Source organism: Dermacentor silvarum, chromosome 9, assembly GCF_013339745.2.
Source record: "Dermacentor silvarum isolate Dsil-2018 chromosome 9, BIME_Dsil_1.4, whole genome shotgun sequence".
Taxonomy (NCBI): Eukaryota; Metazoa; Arthropoda; class Arachnida; order Ixodida; family Ixodidae; genus Dermacentor; species Dermacentor silvarum.
In genome coordinates, this window is record NC_051162.1 from 99,839,179 (window position 1) to 99,862,041 (window position 22,863).

The 22,863-nt window shown below is 48.7% G+C and overlaps 1 protein-coding gene across 5 annotated transcripts in view; it reads right to left on the minus strand.

The window, feature by feature from the left end:
* Positions 1–21,982, minus strand: part of LOC119463434 (protein enabled homolog) — a 56,766-nt gene extending 34,784 nt beyond the window's left edge. For 4 of the 5 annotated variants that reach the window (XR_007463483.1, XR_007463484.1, XM_049656197.1 and 1 more), the window contains exon 1: positions 21,770–21,978. The gene's annotated coding sequence lies outside the window, so the exon portion shown is untranslated. Of the gene's footprint in view, positions 1–21,769 lie in introns of all 5 variants that reach the window. The other variant, XM_037724280.2, reaches the window with a different exon arrangement.
* Positions 21,983–22,863: the final 881 nt, after the last annotated feature.

Genomic DNA, 22,863 nt, shown 5'->3' on the forward strand with positions numbered 1-22,863 from the left:
GTGGGTCGTGCAGCTGAGTTTAAAAACGTCTTCAATGAGCTGTGCTGTAAAGGCTTTTCCTCGGTCTGTGATTACGTGCGATGGGGCACCATGCCGTAGGACGATGCTCTGTATGAAAAACTGGGCAACCTCGGAAGCTGTGCCTCGAGGCAGGGTCCTTGTCTCAGCATACCGCGTTAAATAATCTGTGGTGACAATGATCCACCTGTTGCCAGAAGATGACAGTGGAAACGGGCCCAGAAGATCCATGCCGACCTGGTCGAAAGGTTTGCCAGGTGGGTCAATCGGATTCAGCAATCCCGCAGGATTCACAGCTGGCGACTTTCGGCAGCTGGCATTCACGGCAGGCTTGGACGTACCGCTTAACACACTCGGCAAGTCTGGGCCGGTAGTAGAATTTGCGCACTCTATCAAGCGTTCGCATAAAACCCAAATGGCCAGACGGAGGCTCAGTCATGACAGGCGAACAAAACTTCAGCACGGAGGTCTGCTGGAACGACCAAAAGTAGGTCTTGTTGCTGGCAGCGGAGTTCTAATACAAGACGCCATCTCGTAAACAAAAAGACAACAATCCTCGAGCGATATGCCGCGGTATTGATGGGTTTCGTCCTTCTAGATGTTCGACTATAGGCCGTAGTGCGTCGTCTGCGCGCTGCCATGTGGACAAATCAGTACCGCTTACGGCCCCAAGGAAAGCGCCGTCATCCTCAATGTCTTGGTCGATAGTGTCGATGGGGGCGCGCGAGAGTGCGTCAGCGTCTTCGTGTATGTGGCCTGACTTGTAAACGATGGTCACGTCATACTCCAGCAAACGTAGACTCCACCGTGCCAGTCGTCCAGAAGGGTCCCGCAGATTTGCAAGCCAGCATAACGAGTGATGATCGGTTACAACTTTGAACGGGCGGCCGTAGAGATAAGGTTGAAATTTGGCCAGCGCCCATACGACGGCAAGACACTCTTTCTCCGTGGTGGTGTAGTTGGTCTCTGCACGCGATAGCATGCGACTTGCGTATGCGATCACTCTTTCAATACCTTCCTGCCGTTGTACAAGCACCACACCAAGACCAACGTTACTGGCGTCTGTATGAACTTCCGTGTCCGCCTCCTCGTCAAAGTGGGCCAAAACTGGTGCTGACACCAGACGCTGTCGAAGCTCGGTGAAAGCAGTCTCCTGCTCTGCGGCCCAGACGAACGATACATCGTCCCTCGTGAGGCGAGTCAGCGGCTCCGCCATCTTCGAAAAATTTACGATGAAACGCCGGTAGTATGCACAAAGGCCCAGGAAGCGTCGGACACCCTTCTTGTCGGTCGGTGTTGGAAACGTGGCTACAGCGGCAGTTTTCGCGGGATCGGGGCTCACACCTTCCGCGCTGACCACGTGTCCCAGAAACATCAGCTCCTGGTAGCCGAAATGACACTTCTGAGGCTTGAGGGTGAGGTTAGCCGAACGGATAGCTTCGAGAACTTGCCGCAGTCGTTTCAGGTGGTTGTCAAATGTCGCCGAAAAAACAACCACGTCGTCGAGGTAAACGAGGCAGCTTTGCCACTTCAGACCAGCGAGAACAGTGTCCATCATTCGCTGGAAGGTTGCTGGTGCCGAACAGAGACCGAAAGGAAGTACTCTGAATTCATAAAGGCCATCTGGAGTAACGAAAGCAGTTTTTTCGCGGTCTCGTTCGTCTACCTCAATTTGCCAGTAACCGCTCTTGAGATCGAGACGAAAAATATTTAGCTCGCCACAACCTGTCTAAAGAGTCATTGATACGCGGTAGTGGGTACACGTCCTCCTTGGTAACATCGTTCAGGCGTCGATAATCAACACAGAAACGAAGCGTTCCGTCTTTTTTCTTGACCAGAACGACCGGGGAGGACCACGGACTGTGTGAAGGCTGAATGACACCATCATCTAGCATCTCCTTGACTTGGGCTTGAATTGCCTCCCGTTCTTTCGGCGAGACACGATAAGGCTGTTGTTTGATGGGGTGTGCGTCGTCGGATGTTGTTATTCGGTGCTTCGTGATTGGCGTTTGGCCCACCTTAGTAGACCGAGCGAAGCACGCGCGGAATTCATTCAAGAGTTCCTAGTGCGTTCTTTTGGTCATCCATAAGCTCAGAGTTCACATCGATGTCTCTGAGCGAACCGTCATCTGTGTCCACTTCAGCAGCAAAACACTCGACGATCTCCGTTGATGGCTCCGCGTAGGCGACGGCAGTCCCACGAAAAATGTGCCGATGCTCAAAAGTAAAGTTGGTAACGAGGACCGCTGTCTGGCTATCACGAAGTTCCACAAGGATTCGCGCTACACAAATACCTTGGGTCAGCAGCATAGAAACGTTGCCTTCTACAATGGCTTCACCGTTTTGTAGCTCGTCGGACTTAACCAGAACCATAACACTCGCACGCGGCGGTATCGTGATGCTGTCGTCCGAAACGCGAAGTGCCGATCTGCGTCCAATGGCGTCGGTCTGTGTTGTTGCCCTTTGTGTCGAGAAAGTGATGCAGCGCTCGCGGAGGTCAATAATGACGCCATATTCCCGGAGAAAGTCCATCCCAAGAATTACATCGCGGGAACACTCGCATAGAACCAGACAAGTGGCGAGAAAAGCAGCACCGCGAATTTCTACTCTGGCGGTGCATAAGCCAAGCGGTGTAACGACGTGGCCACCTGCCGTACGAACTGGTGCCCCATTCCAGGGCAACGTAACTTTTTTCAGAACGCTCGCCAGTTTGCCACTAATAATAGAGTAATCGGCGCCGGTATCTACAAGTGCACTCATCTTTCTGCCGTCGATCAACACAGGTATGTCCAGTGAAATCTTGTTCGCGGGAACTGATTCTGGCGTCATTGTGTTTTCGTTGTTCTGCGGTCGTCGGGACGATACGAGGTCTTCAGCGCGTCGAGTATCAGCGGCCCTGCCTCGGAAGGTCGCCGACGTCAGTTTTCTCGGCGTGGACTTGATGATCTCCCTTGCGTCGTCCTCGAGGTCTATACGATAGATGCTTCGTTGTCAAACATAAACCATCCAAAGGAGTCTATCACGAATGCTTCAATGTCTCTCTTGGGCGTCGCGGCTGGAACGTACACGACGGCGACCACCGGACCATCGCGCATATTGATGGCACACGTGTCGGCGCAAGCAGAGACGATGGCATCGTTCACCACCAGCATCTCGTATCGCTGGACTACACCAAGGAAATCGTTCCGCGCGTAGACGCCTCCGGCGCGGCCGCCGGCGCCGATCACATTGCCGGCTCCGCCGTCGTTCGCGGCGCATTTGTCCAACGACCGCTTGTTCGACTAGGGCTTCCGAACCACTACACGTACTACGTTCTGCTGCGTACGCTCTTTCGCGGCGTTTGCGCGCCCATTCGCGCTTCTGGGGACGCAGTCGCTCGTTGCGTTGTTCCTCCGAACGAACTGCACGCGGCCGGGCCGCCATCGTGAGTCGTAAGGGAAACTGATAAGAGCGCTAGAGCCATGTCCACGTCATGGAACGGCTAAACGCCATTGTCGACACTGTTAGGGGAGAGGCGGGCGAGAGCCCGGAGAGAGTCTGCGGCACAGGCCGGCAGGGCTGCGCGTATGCGCCACAGTAGCTCCCTCAAGGGCTGCAGAAGATAGCGTCAACCTTTCCCTCAATAACCACTTATCATCCACAGTAGCAGAGTCGGCACACACACGCAGTCATGCCTGGCAGCCGCCTATGGGTACGGCCACGCTAGCGGCGAAAAACGCGCGCGTCAGCGCCTTGCCGCGAGGCCACCATGGCAAGCGCGTCTCGCCGCGCGGCAGCGCGATAAGATATCCCGCGCTCTCCGAACGCGCGAGCAACACCGCAAGCACTCATTGCTTGATGCGACAGACGACGATCGTCGATTGAAAACCCGGCGCGGACCGGCGGCGGTCCGGTTGTGATATCTCCGTGGCGTCACCCTCGTCGCTCTTGATTGGTTCATCTCGCGACACGCGGCATTTGCCCCAGAAATAGGTCTCGAACCCATTTCGCGCGGCACGCCCCAAAACCCCCGATTCCTGCCGCTTTTGCCGCGCACGTCATCACGCGTTGCGCGTTTTTGCCGCTTGCGTGGCCATACCCTATCTCTCCCCAGCCATCGGGCGGGCGCGCCGCGCCCTCCTCGCCTTCGTTCCATTTATCAGCGGCCATGTCAATAGACGCACGTGGAGCAGCCGGAGGGGCGAGGGAAAGCGCGCGCGTCAGCAGCCGAGGCGTGCCGCCTGCTTACCTCGCTAGCCTCCCCGCAGGGCTCGACTGTAGTCGGTCGCAGCTTCCAGCAGGCTTGCCGCGGTAGCCTCGCAGCCGGGCCCAAGTCTACTCAGGGGAGAACGGCAGAAGGTCGACTGGCGCAAGAGATAACGGGGGCTCACCCGGCCGGGAGGGAGGGAGGAGGGGCCGCGCACTCAAAAAGACGACGAGCCAATGCTGATGACCATAGTTTTTTTCTAGACGCGGACACGACCCTCGGGTACTGAGCCCTTAACAGCTTCGCTGTAAATGTGCAATTATCAAAGCAGTTGTATCTCATATCAGCGTCTGAAGGAAATGGGCCGCTCAGAGGCGAACACAGTATTGTCAAGTAAAATGCTCAATACTTCAAGTATAGAGTAACATGCAAAATAAGTTCATATACACGCAAGAAAAAAAAAAAAAAGGTTTTACGTGCCAAGGAGCCCCATCCGGAGCCCTTCACTACGGCGTGCCTCATAACCAGAACTGGTTTTGGCACTTAAAACCCCAGAAAGAAGAAAGTGCCCCGTTAAGATCGGCAACGTTTTCTTAATATGTTCAAAAAGTATTTCAGGGCTCCTTTAATAAAGCGAACCTATAAACACTTTCTGTGCCTATTTATTTAACAAATAAGCAGGCACAAAACAACATAATAATGACCGCAAGACTTATCGAATCACTACCGTCTTTACTACCTCTACAAGCGGCCAAGCTGCCGGCTATTTTTTCCACAAACATTACCCAGCGAGAACAAACATTAATACGCAAATTCCTCCAATAAAGCAAAACTCAGTAACCTTTTTACGCTTACTTTTCTAACCATCAGGTAGGAACAATACGCCGCAGTATCATCGCGCGGATTTGCGCGATGATCATTGTGTGGAGTACGTAACCGAACAAATGTTCGGTGAAGTGCGACATAAAACACGTTTGCATTAATAAAGTCCATCGAACATGCGATTTGAACCCCGGAACTACCAGTGATGAGCTCAATGCTTGGGCACGACATCACGATAGACGAACGGAAAGCGAGCTTATTCCGAGGTATTTATCCGTTTTCGCGTAGCGCAGCTCGGCTGAGGTCAAACGGAGCAAAACGCCTCGTCCTCAGTAGTATAGTCTCCCTTTATATGCTGCACGGACACTAGCAAGGGCAGATTTCGAGAAGCAGAATCTCCCCAGACGTCTCTCGAACAATTCAAGTTCATTTAAATTCTGGGGTTTTACGCGCCAAAACCACGACGTGTGATCATGAGGCACAGTTTCCAGGACGGAAAACGCTGTCGCCAACAGTAGGCAGACCAAAATCGGTGCCGTGTCGGCCTAGTGTGAATGAGCCTTAAGCAACCCCGGCGGCTGTATCGCGCAACTCACACGTGTGGACAATGGTCGGGCAATCGCGCCAAAAAGGTATCGTGCTTTAGTGGTCCACGTGGTGACACCATCATGCTCCGAGTCACTATTCGCGCAGTTTGTCCATCTGAAAGTTTCTCGTTTCACGTCGTCTACACTCACGGCCACTAAGTGTCGAATTAATGTACCACATGCAAGGTGCGCCATACCACCGCAACATCACATATTCATTAGGCCACGCGCAGTCACAAAGCACACCACTCCCGACGTGATCGTCGTGCGAATTGCGGCAAGTCGCCAGCACTCACGTGTTTTATAGATAACGATAACAGTAGAGAACCAATGACAGCTACCCGCTTACCGTCTGCACAAATGCAAAGATTGAATGAAAACCTTCTAAGCGGCAGGCTGCTTTCAGAAAGTGCTTGCTCTTTGTTCATACCGTGCTCACAAACCAATGGCGCGCTTTCGCTATCATGGCAAAAGCACAAAACTTTTACACAAGCGATCGAGTTACACAAGAATTGTAGGTTTCTGAATTCGGGTTGTATAAGCAAATTCTGCTGCTTCATTTAAGATAAGCACGTCCCAACTTATTGACACAAGCTTCACGTTACACTTAAACAATCACTTACCTATTCGGTAGACGATTGCTTCGGGTTTCGTGCAACACGCAACACTAAGTTGGTTCAAAACGCGATTCCAACGGAAAGCATTTTCTCGATTGTCGACTTGTGGCGCCAACAATCGCCGATGCATTGAAGCTTTTATGCTTATAGCTCTGTAACGCCTCCAAGATTAACAACATTATACCGCAATGGCGTTCAAAAATGTGTGCTGCCCAAATTCACTCCCAGCGACAGCTATCTCTGGACAACAGAAGTTGACAATATTCTTTTGCTACCTGCATGGGCTATAAGCAATTGTGGTGCCAGAGATTATCGAACTCTCGCACCTAATCTGCGCCCCAATGATAATATCTGATAACAAGTACAGATCTCGAAGGCTATAAGTTTTCTCGTTGCGTGAGGCAGAGCACATTGCGGGAGACGAAAATACGCCATAGACGTTGGGTTTGAAACATCACCTATTAGACAACTAGAGTTATGCCGATGAGAGGTGTATTTGGAAATATCTGAAGCCATGCCATGCGATGACGTCGATCTTTGAATACTCCTGTCAGCTCGAATGGGACTTCGCTACTGTCACTGTAAGTACAGCGAAGAAAACAGAATGCTACTCTCGGAGGCCATAGGAAAAGGATATAAATGAGGCGTTTTGTTTTTCTAAAAGGGCCAAGTCCACAAATGACGGACCCGGGAAAAACGCAGCTGTTTGCTAATGGCAATATGGTCGAGCTTGCTCAAACAATTTTTGTCAGTGCGCTCATGTCACCAAAATACCTCAAAGTTATATTGCAGTTAAATCGCCGTAATTCAAGAGTAAAATTTGGATGTGGCTCTTATAGACATGTAACACAGTAATTGGTTCATTTTGATTGAATCATTTTATTTGCGCTTGCATTGGCTCTCCCCCCCCCCCCCCCCCCCCCCCAAAAAAAAAAAAAAAAAAAGACTTAATGGCGTTTTTCACTGGTCGATCAGGAGCAGGATTTTTTGCTCCACGGCTGCGAATCCGCATTTCACTGGTCGAGCTGGAGCGGGTTCGCGCTTTCCACTGGTCGTTTCGGATCAACTCGCTCCGCGCCGGATCGCTCTCACTTGCTCCGCTGCCAAGACGCGGATTCGGGCGGAAATAGGACGAGAGGATACGTCACTTCCGCTCGCTGGGAGACGGTGATCTTGGTGGCCAGGGAAACATGCAGAGCGGAAGTCGATGTTTGTGAGGTGTGTGTGCAGACTTCCTGTACGATCCAGCGCGGAGCATTTTCGCTCTCCGCTGGCAGATTAGGGTTGGTGAATTGCGAGCGCTCGTTCCAGGATTTCGGCGGCTGCTCCAGATCGACCAGTGAAACACGCCAATATCGCACTTAACATCACCAATCTGTCTTCGTCGGTTGCATCCTCTGTTTGGGAGCACTTCTACTACAGTGTACTAGAAGGGGTACTTCTACCAACAGAACGGTCCCCAATCTCTTCATTTCTGTCGTCCTCCATTTGATAGGTACCGTCTTTGACCAGAAACACGATAACAATGCAACTAGCGCACGTGAAACAGACTGCATGCGGCCATGTTGGTTGTTTTGGTCAGGAGGCGTTCACGCAGCACTGGTTGAATGGATCAGGCTCACTTTGGTTCAAGCAGGTGCAGCACTTGGCTTTTTTTTTATTCGAAACTGTTTTTCGAGTTCACGTTACTATCAGCAATTGATTGTTTTGATTACAATTAATATTAAAATAAAAGACACCTACGTGTACTTTACGTTACCGTCAAATTTAGCCCAGTTTCGGTTTCTGGATTTGGCTTAGAAAAAAAAAAAACTCAAATATATTGGTAAGAAAGAAGAAAAGCGGCAATCGTGAAAGGAGATGACGTCGGGCCAGTTGGTAGAGCGTTGAAGGGATGGGAACAGTGCAAAACAAGTATGGCAGAACTCGCTAGTGTCCCCGTATCAGCAATTACAGAGACAAGCCGTTGGCAGATGAATATATATGAAGAAAGTTGCTCGTCATGCTGAAGACGTGACACTGGCTTAAGCATTTTGATCCCCTTAAGTACTTAGTACTGCACAGCTTCAAAGAGAGAATGGGTCACACCTTGGAGTTTAGGAGAACAACGAGAAATATACGAGATTTCATGTGTTCAACGAGTAGTAGCCGGCAATCGTACTTGGTGCACAACGTCTGGTTGTGCGTGAGCACTGCACAAAAACTCCACGACTATGGAAGCTTGTAATGGCGTTAACCAACCGCTTGCCCTGCATTGTGCAGGTCAGCTATGATTACAGTTCATTCCGTAGGGACTGTCGTTGCACTAGGGTGCTACCGTGCCCGGCACACTGTCTTGACATTGCGGGCAACGTACTGTTTTAAAGTCTGCAAACTTCTACTGTGTGGCGACGTAGAGCTGAACCCAGGCCCCACTCAGAAGGAGTTGTTTGAACAGTGAAGATGCGCAAGCTATCTTCCTTGATGAAATGCTATGAGCTAAAAACTCCACATGCGCAATCTGAGAAAGCGATCAGCGAATCGCAACGAATGCTTGTACAATTTGAATGAAATCTTTCTGAATCCTGTGCTATGCCTGATCAAGCAAATCAAGTGCAGTCATCACTCAGGTCAATATATCATTCCTTTAGCTTCCAGACTAAGGAACTTTAGAACCTTGAGGATCGAAGCAGGTGGTCTAACATTTTATTCACGGCATTCCGGAGAGCCCGGACGAAACGGAAGCATTCTTCAAAGAAACAGTAGATCATTAGGTACTCTTTCTTCTGAAACACTTAAGTGTTTCGAGTTTGAATGGAAGTGCAATGTTACTCGACAGAGCGTATCCACCGGCTTAGTAAACAGAAAAAAGGCCTCATAATATGTTTGCAGGACTTTAACGAAAAGAAAACAATACCAACCGATGTGAAAATCTCAAGGGATCCAGTGTGTTTATTTATAATGATATTCGCAGGCGACATTAAATAAACGCAAGCTACTTCGGGAAAGCGCAAAACAAGACAAGCAACAATTACGGAAAGGTAGTTAGCTTGATTAAGGATGAGCTTAAAGAGGCCCTGAAACACTTTTTATGGAAGTGGAGAAATGCACTTGAAGTTAAAATAGGCTATTTCATACATACTTTTCCTCAAAAAAAATACTTAAATGCGTTCAGCAGAAGCGGAGTTATTGGTAATCAAACACGCCCTTAGCGGTGCTTCCGCTCCTTCTTAAATGCCTTGCACTGCGAAGGCTACGGCGGAGCGGGGCGGGCCCACAACGCTCTGCCTACTGGACGTCCCCGTGGCGCGCAGTTCAAATTTGATTGTGGATGATAACGTAGACGCCACTACTCGATTTTGGTGCCTACAGCGCGTCAAACGTAATCAGAACGCGGTTGCCCTCAGCGAGCCACAGTGCGCTCAACCCAAGGAGGTTTAAAAAAAAAAAAAACTACTGGAGGGGAGATGATGTCCTAAAGGTGAAGCCGGCCGCCGCCATCTTACCAGGGGAATCGATTAATTAACATTGGCATTTGGCGGTGAACAGGAAGCGTTTTATTCTCAATTCCGTTGACTTTCACAAGACGAATTTTGCCGTACAAATGCTTCTCGATGTCCCCCGTCTGTGTCGCTGGTTTTAGGATGAAGCTTGAACGTCTTGGCAACTTGTATGGGAGATCAGGGTGTCACTACTCAGCCTATGGCAATATTTTAGCCCGGAACAACATTCTATTATATACTAATTAGTCTAAAATGGATATTAACAGATCAAGAGCAGTTGAACTACGACTGTTCTCCGTGTAGTTCAGCATGCTTTCAAAGGTGAAGTAGGGGCAAGCGCTGGCTTCACCTCTGCTGGAAAGAATCTGCGAGCGCTGCCACTCCATAATTTCTTTTTATAACCTCCTTGGCTCAGCCAGTGGACTCGTCGCGGCAACCCGCGGCGGCTTCGGTGTCTACGCCATGTAGCAGACCGCAGCTACATACAAATGTAGTGCGGATGCGCAGCGTTTGCTTCGTGCACGACAGGGCTTGAGTGCGTGCTTGCGCTTTTATATGCTCCAGTCTGACTGTACTTACTGGTGCGCACCGGCTTTGTCATTCACCAGCTTGACTGACGGATAGTAGCCGCATCCAGCTTCCGCACCTTGAAGCCCTGTCAATGGTCTGCCAAGGCGTCTAACCAGGAGTGGCCAGGAGTGAGCGCGTGCTGGCAACCGTGCGTGTGGTCTGAACTGAAGTTTCGCGTGGTTCGAAGCTAGTTGAACGTTCAAAACTAGCCGAAATTAGCGAGACCCGACGGCTACGACAACGATAAGCAAAGTGACCACAGTTTAATTCCTACGGGGGCGGCCGCGGCCGAGCGTGAGAAGACGATAGTCGGCTTCTTCCGGAAGTACGTAATTATTATCGAAATTCGAATGCAGATCTTGGCTTACTTCAGCCTGTTTATTAAATTTCGTCAATAAATATACACAGTAAAAGAAGGAAGAGGCGCACTGATCCAAACATTCTTCTTGATTGAAGTCAGCTATTGGCCAATAGCAGCCGCGTATGGGAATCTGCTATATTACGAAGTAAAGGGTCCAGAAAAGAGTGCGAAGCAGGCTCATATTGAAAAGGGAGTGTTTCGGAGAAAGGCGACTTTGCACTCCGCTTGCGAGCTTCATGCGCTGTGCACAACTGCAAGACTTGACTGAAATGTTCACAGCAGCGTATGCTATCCGCGGACTAGGTTCTTTCACCAATAAGCCCGAGGGGTGGTTCAGGATCGCTTTAAGATCGACAGAAACCTATATATCTGGGATGAGAACCACACAAAAAAAGTTAGATAGATCGGCGAGGCGATTAGCCAAAAGCAAGACGTGACAACGATGTAACACGAAAAATGCTCCGCCTCATAAATCTAAATGCCTACAGTAATGAAAATGAAAATTACTGGCTCTCCCGTAATCGAGAGTAGATGTAAGCATGAAATGGCTACCATATGACGTCTTTTGCTGCATGTGGTGACGCCGCCTTCAACCGCTTTACTTCTTCCAACAAGGCAGCGCGCTCAGCGTCTGTCGCTACTTTTTCTTCCTGTCGCGTCGAAGTCATCATCATCATCATCATCTTTAGCCCATATTTAAGTATACTGTAGGACGAAGGCCCCTCCCTGCGATCTCCAATTACCCCTGTCTTGCAGCTAGCTGATTCCAACTTGCGCCTGCAAATTTCCTAACTTCATCACCCCACCTAGTTTTCTGCCGACCTCGACTGCGCTTCCCTTCTCTTGGTATCCATTCTGTAACTCTAATGGTCCAGCGGTTATTCATCCTACGCATTACATGGCCTGCCCAGCTCAATTTCTTCCGCTTAATGTCAACTAGAATATCGGCTATCCCCATTTGTTCTCTGATCCACACCGCTCTCTTCCCGTCTCTTAATGTTAGGCCTAACATGTCGCGTCGAAGTGGTCGGCTGCAAATGTGCGGTCAACTCAAGGACCGCGGGCGTTGAAAAGAGCACAGGCAACCCTTTCTCAGCGCCAAAAGATGACAATCAAGTGTATGGTCCCCTGGATCTGTCTGTTGAACGTCGCTATTGGAAATGACAAATAAAACTTCAGCGCACTAGAAGTTACAGCTTGAGTGATATTGTGAACAAACATTAGAAAGAAATCGGAAGCAATATTATTTGTAACTTGTTTGAGCAGTAACTAGCGTATGTAATGCGGTTCTGTACAAAGCGTTAGGAGCCAGAAACACATTTTCTTAAGTTTTTGACTGGTTGCCCGGACGTTCGCGATTGAGTGCTCGGATAATGGCTCAGGCTTTTGGCTCAAGGTCACTTGAATGTCGCCGACAATGGGAGCTAAAAAGCATTCCATGCTTAAAACTGAGGCACTAGAAATATTACTAATGTAGCAGGACCACCACATTACTCTCATAACATAAACAAAATTACTCGCTGAAATTTCTGATGAAAGTGTTTGTTCTCCCGCTTATACGGTTGTCCGCATAGGGGGGTGAGGTGGAGTATCGGTACTTATCAGCAATCAAATAGATTCTGTTTTATTAGATGATGCATTGCCGATCTCGAGTGCTTGTATATCAAGCTGTCTTGTTGGAACCAAACATTTGTTTACTATGCTATGTACAGGCCTCCAGAGGTGACACTGGAATATCTAACTACAGGCACATATGCAACAGCATAATAATCATTGTCATCAGCCTATTTTTTATGCCCCCTGTAGGACGAAGATATCTCCCAGTGATCTTCAATTACCCCTTTCTTGCGCTGATTCCAACTTGCACCTTAAAATTTCCTAATTTCATCACCCCACCTAATTTTCTGGCGTCCTCGACAGAGCTTTGTTCCCCTTGACACCCTTTCAGTAGCTCCAATGGTCCAACTGTTATTTGCCTTACACATTACATGGCCTGCCTAGATCGTTCTTTTTTTCTTAATGTCAACTAGAATATCAGCTATCCCCGTTTGCTCTCTTTCCACACCGCTCTTTTCCTGTCTCTTAACGTTACGCCTAACATTTTTCGTTCCGTCGTTCTTTGTGCGGTCCTTTACTTCTTCTCGAGGTTCTTTGTTAACCCCAGAGTTTCTGCCCCAAATGTTAGCACCGGTAGAATGCAATGATTGTACACTTATCTTTTCAACGACAGTGCTAAGTTCATGGGCAGGATTTGGTAATGCCTGGCGTGTGCACTCCAAACTATATTTATTCTTCTCTAGATTTCTTTCTCATGTTCAGAGTGCCATGTGAGTAATTTACCTAGATAAAGGTACTACTGTACAAAATCTAGAGGCTGACTGGGGATCATGAATTCTTGTTTTGTTACCAGGCTATTGAAGATTGCCTTTGTCTTCTGCATATTAATCTTCAACCCAACTCTCACACTTTCTCGGTTAAGGTCCTCAATCATTTGTTGTAATTCGTCCCCGTGTTGATGAACAGGACAATATCATCTGCAAACCGAAGGTTGCTGAGATATTCGCCGTTGATCCTCACTCGTAAGCTTTCCCATTCTAAGAGCTTCAATACTGCTTCTAAACATGCAGTAAATAGTATAGGATAAATTGTGTCTCCTTGCCTGACCCCTTTCTTGATAGGCAACTTTCTACTTATCTTGTGGAGAACCAAGTTAGTTGTGGAATCTTTGTAGATATTTGCCAAGATATTCACGTATACCTCCTGTACTCCTTGATTACGGAATGCCTCTATGACTGCTGGCATCTCTACAGAATGAAATGCCTTTTCACAATTTACGAAAGCCATATAGAGAGATTGATTGTACTCCTCAAATTTCAAAATTATCTGATTCCATGACATGAATGTCATCCATTATAAAATATGCCTTCCTGAATCCAGCCTGTTCTCTTGGTTGATTGAAATCAAGTTGGCCTGTTTCTATTAGAAATTATCTTAAATACATGGGCTTTTATACAGTACTGAGAGCAAGCTAGTAGGCCTATAATTCCTCAATTATTTATCGCCTCCCTGCTTATGCAACAGTATAAGAACAATAAAATAAGTTTGTTGGTTATTTTAATCTCCCTGGTATTGAGTGGAATCGTCTTGAATTTGGAAAGCACGTCAACGCTATCTTCGATATTATGTTATAGCACACGATATGATCCAAATTGTGAACAAGCTGACTCGCGTGTATGACACTCGCAGTTCTGTTTTAAATTTAGTTTTTCTTCCCTGCACTCTTGTTGAATGTACTATACCTGCTGAACGTGGACTATCTGATCCCAGTCTTATCAGCGTTTCTATGCCATTTTCTTGCTGTAAAGTGCGGAAGCACACTTCCGTACTTTGTTATTGATCATTTGGAAGCACTGATTTTGATAACAGCCATGTTTGCGTTTTATGGGATAGTTATAAGAACATATGCCGGTACTGCCCTTACAAGTTTGTCCCTAACAAACGAAACAAAGTACGCAAGAAAACAACCTTAATGACTGAGTACAAAATTCAGTTAAAACGCAGAAAGAAAAGACAGAAAAGCGCGCATCAGTTAAAGGGCCCTGAACCACCCCTCGGGATTGGTGAAATAACATATTCCGCGGGTAGCATACGCTGCTGCGAACATCTCAGCCAAGTTTTGCTGTCGTACGGGGTGCGTGGAGCTCGCAAGCGGAGCGCGAAGTCACCTTTCTCTCAAACGCTCTCGTTTCAACAGAAGCCATAATGCTCACTCTTTACTGTGTGCTTTATTTCGTAATAAAGCAGATTCCCATACGTGGATCGCTGCGGTCTGGTACACCGCGGCCGCCGCAAGGTGCCGCCACGAGTCCACTGGCTAAGCGTACTCCGGCTCGCTAAGGAGAATCGTGTTTGGCTTACGTTTAGCGCGTCGTAGGCAATAAAATCGGAAGTCGTGGTGTCTACGTTAACAGTCGAAAATGAAATTTGAACTGCGCGCCGCGGGGACATTTAGAAAGCGGAGCATTGTGGCCACGCCCCACTACGCCGTAAGCTACGCAGTGCAAGGCATTGAAGAAGGAAGGGGGAGCACAGCGGAGGCCGTGTTTGATCGCCAATAACTCCGCTTCTGCTGAACGCAATGAAGTACTTTTTGCGGCAAAGTATTTCTGGAATAGCCTATCTTAACTTCTAATGCCTTTCTCCGCTTCCATAAAAAGTGGTTCAGGTGCCCTTTAGGTCATAGCAGAAATCAAGGAAAGTCTATCACGTGCAGTGCGCCGCTGTCTTAAAAAAAACTACATCGGCCAGCGAGACCAAATTTAATGAATATTGGGAAAATGTTACAAGCGATGTAGTATGTGTGAAGTTAAATGTGTGCATAAATATCCACCTTTTTACGAATTTCCTTCAGAAAGTGCTCGAAAGCGCTATACTGCCGTTATCAGCTATATTTGCAAGTGCCTCGACAACGCTTTAGTAGAACTCTAACGTCTCGGCTTAATTATGACCTTTGCAAATAATTTATGAGCTTTAGTTTTCTCCCTATTCTTACGAGTTACACGAGGCGCCCGCGGTGTCCTAGGTGAACTAATCGAGTAATATTGTTTGAATTTCCAGTAAATAGAAGCAGTTTATGAGTAAGTGTGCAGGTAATTAAGTTCAAAATGTGTGATTGATTACTGTCTTTGTTATTACAAGCGCTCCAAGCGTTATGAGTGAGCTTTAATAACAGCATTGGAAGAAGTATAGCAGCCACCACTATCAAAGTTATTGAATATGGCGAGAACAAGACTGATGTGCACGCGAAGTTAAAGGTGCGTGGCTGAAGTACTGCTTTAGCTAAAAAGTCATTTAAGTAGCGTCGTTTTAAACCATGTATAGTTTAATCACGGGCAAATAAACTTTTACGTGCAAATATTAAACAAAAAATCAGCAGAACCCATCTTCCGATGACTGCCAATAGTAATCCGCGTAGCATTGAATCAATATAGCGGAACAACGCATTGGCACCTTCGAAACGATCGAGGTATGTAAGAAGCGGGCACTGCAGCAGAACTGAAATTTCGCGTTGCTGCTGCTGCTGCTGATTGGCATCCCCTTTGAAACGGGGTGGTAACAAATAGTCACCTATAGCCTGTTTGAGTTAATCAGGTATGCTATACATGCTTTTCATTCTAGAAATTAGCGCTTCCCTAAAAACACGGCGCCATCTGGCGACGCCACCGTGAAGCCTGCGTGTGGCCTCCGAAATGCATTGTGCACCGGCGCGAGCAGACGCCGAGAAACGCGTCATACGCCAAACGCACTCCTCTCACGCGCTTCTTTCTTTGGACGCCTCGATGCCAGCGCCGCTTACAGGGTGGGGACAGCCTTTGAACCGCCCCGCGCCGCCGCTCTGGCTTTTCGGCGCCATGTTGGTTCTTTCGCGCCGGCTGTCGAGCTGCACGGACGCGCGCTCCATTTGCTTTCTTGGCGGCGTTGTGGTGCGAGAGCTCGTGTTTTGTGTGATCTCTTGTGATGTTCGTGCTTGTTAACGAAAGATGACGGGCTGCTTTGTCGCTCTGTGCACTGGATCGACCGCGAAAGCGCCGCGGGTATTTTGTTACCCCCGCGACGTTGAACGAAGGAAGAAAAGGGCAGTGCAAGTAAAACGTCACAGCTGGGTACCGACGGACACAACGAAGATATGCGAGTGAGGATCATGATTTTGTTAAGGATAATGGTTTTGTTAAGGATAATGTCCCTTTGTAATTGTTTTCATTTTCACAGAGAAGTTGCTTGTATATGTTGGCGTGCCTTTTCTAGTGATTATAAGGCTGCAGTATGATGTGATCGCCGTGTTTGACTTGTTCCAACGACGTAGGTTTATTCTAGACGTTTGTGAATGGACCTTTTTTTGTAGCTAGAAGTATTGGGGCACTTGTAAACTCGTTTATCCTGGATACGCGATCGATGACAGTACCTACCTGGTCGATTTCTTTTCAGCAAAAATTAAACAAGCACAAAGCATCACTCAGTCGGATAAAAGTGATGAGAGAAGCGACTTCATTCTCGACTTAGAGGAAGTTTTTTTCTTCTGGGGAAGATGTGCTCGCCCACTTGGCAGGATTTTTGTCGAAGCCGATTATCCGCACTGTGGAACACTGCTCTGTGTGCATGCTAGCGGCTGAAGAACCTGGACAGGAACGCCACCTTGATCAACTAAATGAATATGTCCAAGGCGGCAAATTTTAATTTATGCAAGCAGACAAATTCTGGACTTGGTTTTTTAATGAGAGGGTGTTCTCAAGTCTTTTGCTGAAGCTCAAGATCTGAGCTGTCTGAGAAACACCATTGAAAGCACTGAAGGAAATTATTGGAAAGAATGTAACCTTGCCAGAAAACCCATGTTATCATCACAAAGATGTGATTGGAAAGCTTCTTGAGATATTTGTGTCCACACATCTCCGCATATATCTGCGATGGCTTAACACTCCTGAAAATGCAACTGAGTGTTATGCTAGCAAGACTGTACCAGGTACGAGCATGCAGTAGGGCAACCACATTTTAACCAGATAAACCTCGCTGAGAGCTTATAAAGTGGAATAATTAGCGCTTACTTTTCTAAATAAATTGTGTTTGAGTGTTGAAAACTGTTCTCAATGCATTTTTCTTCAGCAGGCACCTGAACTGCGGCAGGCCTACTCAGGCGACGTCTCCTAATTTTTCTCCCAGTTTCATAAATATGACGGGAAAACACTAAGAAGCAAGATTACTATTAAAAGAGCTTCAAACTTTACATTTTCCTCAAGTGTACAATTCCAGTAATATTTGTGGGTCGCTTACCAGTGAAATGAGTAAATAAAAAAGGGGGTAACCTCGCAAACAAATCGTGCTACTTTCAGGTTGCGATACAGGCGAAAAGTGTCGGACAACCTTTTTTGAAACGAGCACTCTATGCAAGCAAACTGTTTATCAGATTGTAAAGCAGAAAATCGGCATTTAAACCGCGTCGGCATCGCCCTTAGCACGCCCGCCGCCCTTTCTTTCTGCCCAATGGTTAATCTGCAGCCGCCACACGCCCTGCGCCTCCGTATTGGACAGAACCAAGATGGCGCCGAAACGCATGGGTGTCCCCACCCTGAAAGTGGCGCTGGGCATCGAGGCACCCTGCTTCTTTCTGGACACGCAGTGACATCTTGTGGCGCTACCTAGAAGTTCGTGCGTGGCCTCCGAGACTAGGAGCGTTGCCCGCCTGTGCCTGCAAACGCCGAGAATTGTTCCTTCGCTTGTCGCAGACCCAGTGGCACACACTCAGTGACCCAATTAATGTGACGCTGCCAGGCTAGAAGCCGCGGCATCAAATCCCGGCCACGGTGGCCGCATTCCGATGGAGGCGCAATATGGCCCGTGTGCATTGCGTGCACGTTAAAGACACACAAGTGGTCAAAATTGGTCAGTGCTCTTTATACCATTGGCTGACCACATTCGCCAATAATACGTCCAGCGTCAGGATTGTCTGGAACTTGATCTTGCGAATAATTCTAGCGTAAGAACTGTCTATGAGTAACGGGTCATGAAGGCGAGAGTGAAGGTGTGTCTGCATAGCAGAAAACCTAAGACTAGCGGCAGTTTCTAAATATCAGCCTTCAGGGTCTGCTAAAGTATGCATTGCATAGTTGCAATGCATACTTTGCATGCATACTTGCAATGCATATGTTGCATGCATACTTGCATGCAATAGTGCATGCAATGCATACTTGCATTGCATGCACTGTTAGAGACGATTTAAAATTATATATATCCAGAATGAACGCACATGCTGGAATCTCTATAAATCGTAGTTTTCGTCAAGCGATTACCTAAATGTTCTAAACCTAATTGCGATGCGTACAATTGTCTTTATTGCCAGCCATGCAACATGTAATCCCACGTTATGTATATGCTTATGCACCGTACCAGACACAAATTTATTGCGATGTCATGTATTTATGCACTACATCGTTCACAGCCAAATCCGAAATGCAAACATCAGTTCATGCAAAATGCACAATCAGACGTTGACGGACTGATGTGACGAGGACGAAGGTGATGGTTGTCGAGTAGCGCGCATTCTTGTGTATGTTTGCTTGTCGACCACACGCACGCTTATCGAAAGATGGGTGAGACGCGGTACTGATCGGCTTATCGATAAAGCAAAGCCAAACGCCTGAACGAAATATACTCGCTGCATACGCGTGCGGTCCATGCCGAACTCGCTTCGCGCGAAGGCGACTATCTTTATTAATGTTTTCGTTTTTGCGATTCGTTGCGCAGATTAGGAAAAGCGTTAACAATGCGAGCGTGACACGTCAGAGCATGCAGCAAAACATAATTGAATTGTGTAGTTTAACGCGCCAAAACCATGATTTTATTATGAGGCACGCTGTAATAGGCGACTCCGGATTAATTTCGACCTCCAGGGGATCTTTAACGTGTCCCCAATGCACGGGACACGGGCGTTTTTGCAAATTGCCCCCATCGAAATGCGGCTGCCGCGGCCGGGATTCGATCCCGCGACCTCGTGGTTAGCAGTGCACTACCGTAGCCGCTAAGCCACCGCGGCGGGTGGAAAAAATATTATGATGAAACGTTTTTTTTTTTTTTTGTTCTTTCTCATGCCAAAGCCTCGACCTGATTATGAGGCATGCCGCAGTGAGGGACTGCGCTATAATTTTGACCACCTGGGGTTCTTTAACGTGCACCCAATGCATGGCACACGGGATGTTACTGCATTTCACCCCAATCGAAATGCGGCAGCCGCGGCCAGGATTTGATCCCGCCGACCGCTGCCATTGAACTAAACTTCATTCCAGCGGCAAGAGATTTTCTTCCAAACCTAAGAAGAAAAAAAAGAACGCGTACACTGCTCGAGTTTCTGAGATACCAACACCATCTTCGTCAAAAATAAATGTTTTTATTGACTGCATTGGTGCGAAATGTGATTCGCCACAATTAATTTCCCGACAATACATGTTCCCTTAATAATGAGCAGCGAAGGCTTTTACCCCGTTCACTATACGGATGATCTGTCACTCTTAGTAAATCCGCTAGTATGTCCGCGGCGTCATTTTTTTAATCCAGGCTCACTGACGATCGGCTTTGGTTGAGTCATGAGGCTATGAGAGACGCCGCAGTGGAGGATCCCGGATCGATTTTGACCAAACGTGCCCCTATGTCTGAGTGTACGTGAGCGTTTTTGCACTTCGCCATTATCGAAGTGTAGCCGCCGTGGCAGGGAATCGCACCCGCGACCACGTGCTCCGCAGCAGAACGTTGTATACGCACCGCGGCAGGTACCATGTGTGCTGATAACGCTGTGCCTGGAGCTCCGGATGACACAGCAGGCAGACGTGGACGACGACGACGACGAAGGAGGCATCTACGAGACGTGGCTGACTTTACCTTTTCCAACGAGAGCTGCTTGGGTGACGCCAAATGCCCTACGGGATCATAGCCTCCGAGATCGGGCGGCGCGTGCGCTGTCCTCGAAATACAGTGCACGCCGCCACATCTAGGACACCATGCTGGTGATATAGGTGGTGTCGAAATCTACGCCCCATTGAGTGACGTCCACTGGATTTAGAATGTGGATCTCAAATGCTATGCTTTTGCTGGCTGAACGCGCCGGACGTGATTTTGGCAGCCGGAAACACGGCATAAACGTGGGGCGGTTTTGGACACCACCTGTTGTGAATCCGCGTTCCTGCCCGTGTTGCTACCGCTGAAGAAGCACTGCAGAAGCGGCTGCACGTGCGTTTTGTACTCACGCGCAACAACAGTCCAGAGAGAAGATGCTGTCTACCCTATCAACGCCTCCTAAATAGTCTTTTTATAGGAGGCGTTGGCCCTATGCTCTACCTGTGATGGTAAGGTACAAGAAAAATCAACAGATTTCGTTACCACGGTGTTGCTTGCCCCCCATCTGACGTGGTGAGCGCTGCAAGTACACGACGTTGCGATGAACTCGACGAAACGTGCCGATGACGAGCGGAGATGCCCCAAAGTAAGCAATCGAAAGAAAACTTTCGTCAGGCACTGAAAGTGATAGCAAGGTTTATCATAGCGCTGAAGGCGTCTCGGAAAGCTGACGCGATGAGGAGCACCGCTGGAGGCGTTGTAGTCGTCGCATCCAGACGATGCAGGAGATAAGACCGAAGGAAAACCGTCGGCGTTTGTCGAGCGCCCAAACAAAGGATTAGATCGATTTACCTTGACGTCTATACTGTCCCTTCAGTTTACACCAGTGTGTACGCAGCACGGTATGGTTGACACACAGCTGCTCGGCAGAAACACTAATGTGTGCGCGAACGGCGCACATGGCAGCAGGGAAAGCCAGAACGCTGCCCTGGATCTGGCAGAGACGATTGGGTTCCGCGTGACGCTTTGTTTACTTGGCTTCGTCGCTTCTGCAGCCAATCGCCCCTCACGCGAATTCACGTCAATACCACACCTAAGGTCCCGAGATAAAACCACGACAGCACTACAGCGTCGAAGGCGAAAACGCGCCTCAAACCTCCCTACAATTGCTATCTCAAAAAAAAAAAAGAAAAAGTGGTGAAAGTCCTCGCTGTGGTCGAACCCAGGCGATGAACATGGGATAAACGATGAAGGCCAGGATGATTGACGGCCCACGTGCTCGAGCGAAGGAATGCGTCAATGCAAAATTTAGCAGCTAAGGAGTGACCGAGGATCACCGTTTAAGTTAAGGCACCCGGGCACCGCCCTTTACTCGACGGATAGCCGCGTATATATATATATATATACCCGGAAACGCAGGTTATATTCCTCGTAATCCTGCGCGAAAGAAATGTCTCGCTAACACTTGACGTCGTGGCATTCCGTCTTTCGTAGCACCTTGCTGTGAATCACACGTGCAACGAGTTTGTTCGAAAGAGCACGGTGAAACGAGCGAAACACGCTCGGCAAACGTCACCGCAAAATGGCAGCGAAGTACATTGAAGCGAATCTCGTTTTCCGCTCTTCCCGGCTCCTGGAAGGCAGCAGCAGCAGACGCGAAGGACTTCGTGGCTTGTAGCAAGGCGCAAGACCGTGGCCATGCTGCGGATTGAAGGCAGGCATGCAATAAAAAAAGAAGTAACGCTCACCGAGACGCCAGCGCCTTTGCTTCTTCGAAGCGGCGTTGGAGTGGCCTGCAGTCACAGTTCGTGCCCTCGTGGCTCGACGCGTCGCGCGTCCCGAACGATCCTCAGAAGACGCCGGTGTCAAGAAAGCATAAAGTTCCAGAGACGAGCCGTGTTAAACCGGTCACTTTCGTTCGTGGCGCGATTCGTCATCGCGGCCGGTCGACGCGCGTTATCGGCCAGATGAACCATTCCGAACGCGATATGGTGTCGAGGCGGCTTTGAGTCGTGCTGAAACAATTACCTTGAGGCACGGCCTGTAGACATGCGAACGGGTGACGCTTCTTCACATCTACTAGCATTTTCAGGGTTTCGCGTATTGTTGAGTCACGGCCGCTGGATAAAAAAAAAGGTGCGGCCTGCCGCGTGCATAGAAAACGGTGTGATCCGCCGCGGCGCCACACGTTGGGGGCTGTTTGGCATCGGCATAGCAAATGCGTCAGGAACGCGCTTGGAACGCCGTCGCGCGTGCAAGCCGACGGCGCGTTCCATCGCCGATGACTAGCGCAGTTCGGCCCAGCCAAGCGGCCGACAATGCAACTATACGGCCTTCACGTTCGCTACCATTGCAGCGCACCCGACGCGGCAGGCCGCTCCTTTTTTTTTTTTTTTTGTCCAGCGGCCGTGGTTGAGTGGCCGAATCCGTAGCGGTGCTGTGGTGCCGGCGTTTTGAGAAACCCTTGCTGTGCAATCGAAGTCCTCTCGCACACTGTTGCTTCAAGTGTGTGTGTGTGCGTGTGTGCGTGTGTGCGCGCGTGCGCGTGTGTGGGTGGGTGTGTGTGGCGTCAAAAAATTAAAAAAATCGACGGCCCTTCCACTCCGTGAAGATGGTTAACCAGCGAAGCTGAAACGTGCGGCCCCGGTGTTTATCACTGGGTTAATCCGGAGGGTTCAGTAATGTATTGCTCAATTATGAGGTTACACGCACGTTCGGCTGCGACGGAGAGAACGACGTCAATGATGGTATGCCTGCAGTCCGCCGTACGTTGTCGCTTGCGTTCGATGTCTTGAGTTTGCTCGGCGGCGTGGTTAGCACCATTCACGTAAAACCCCTATAT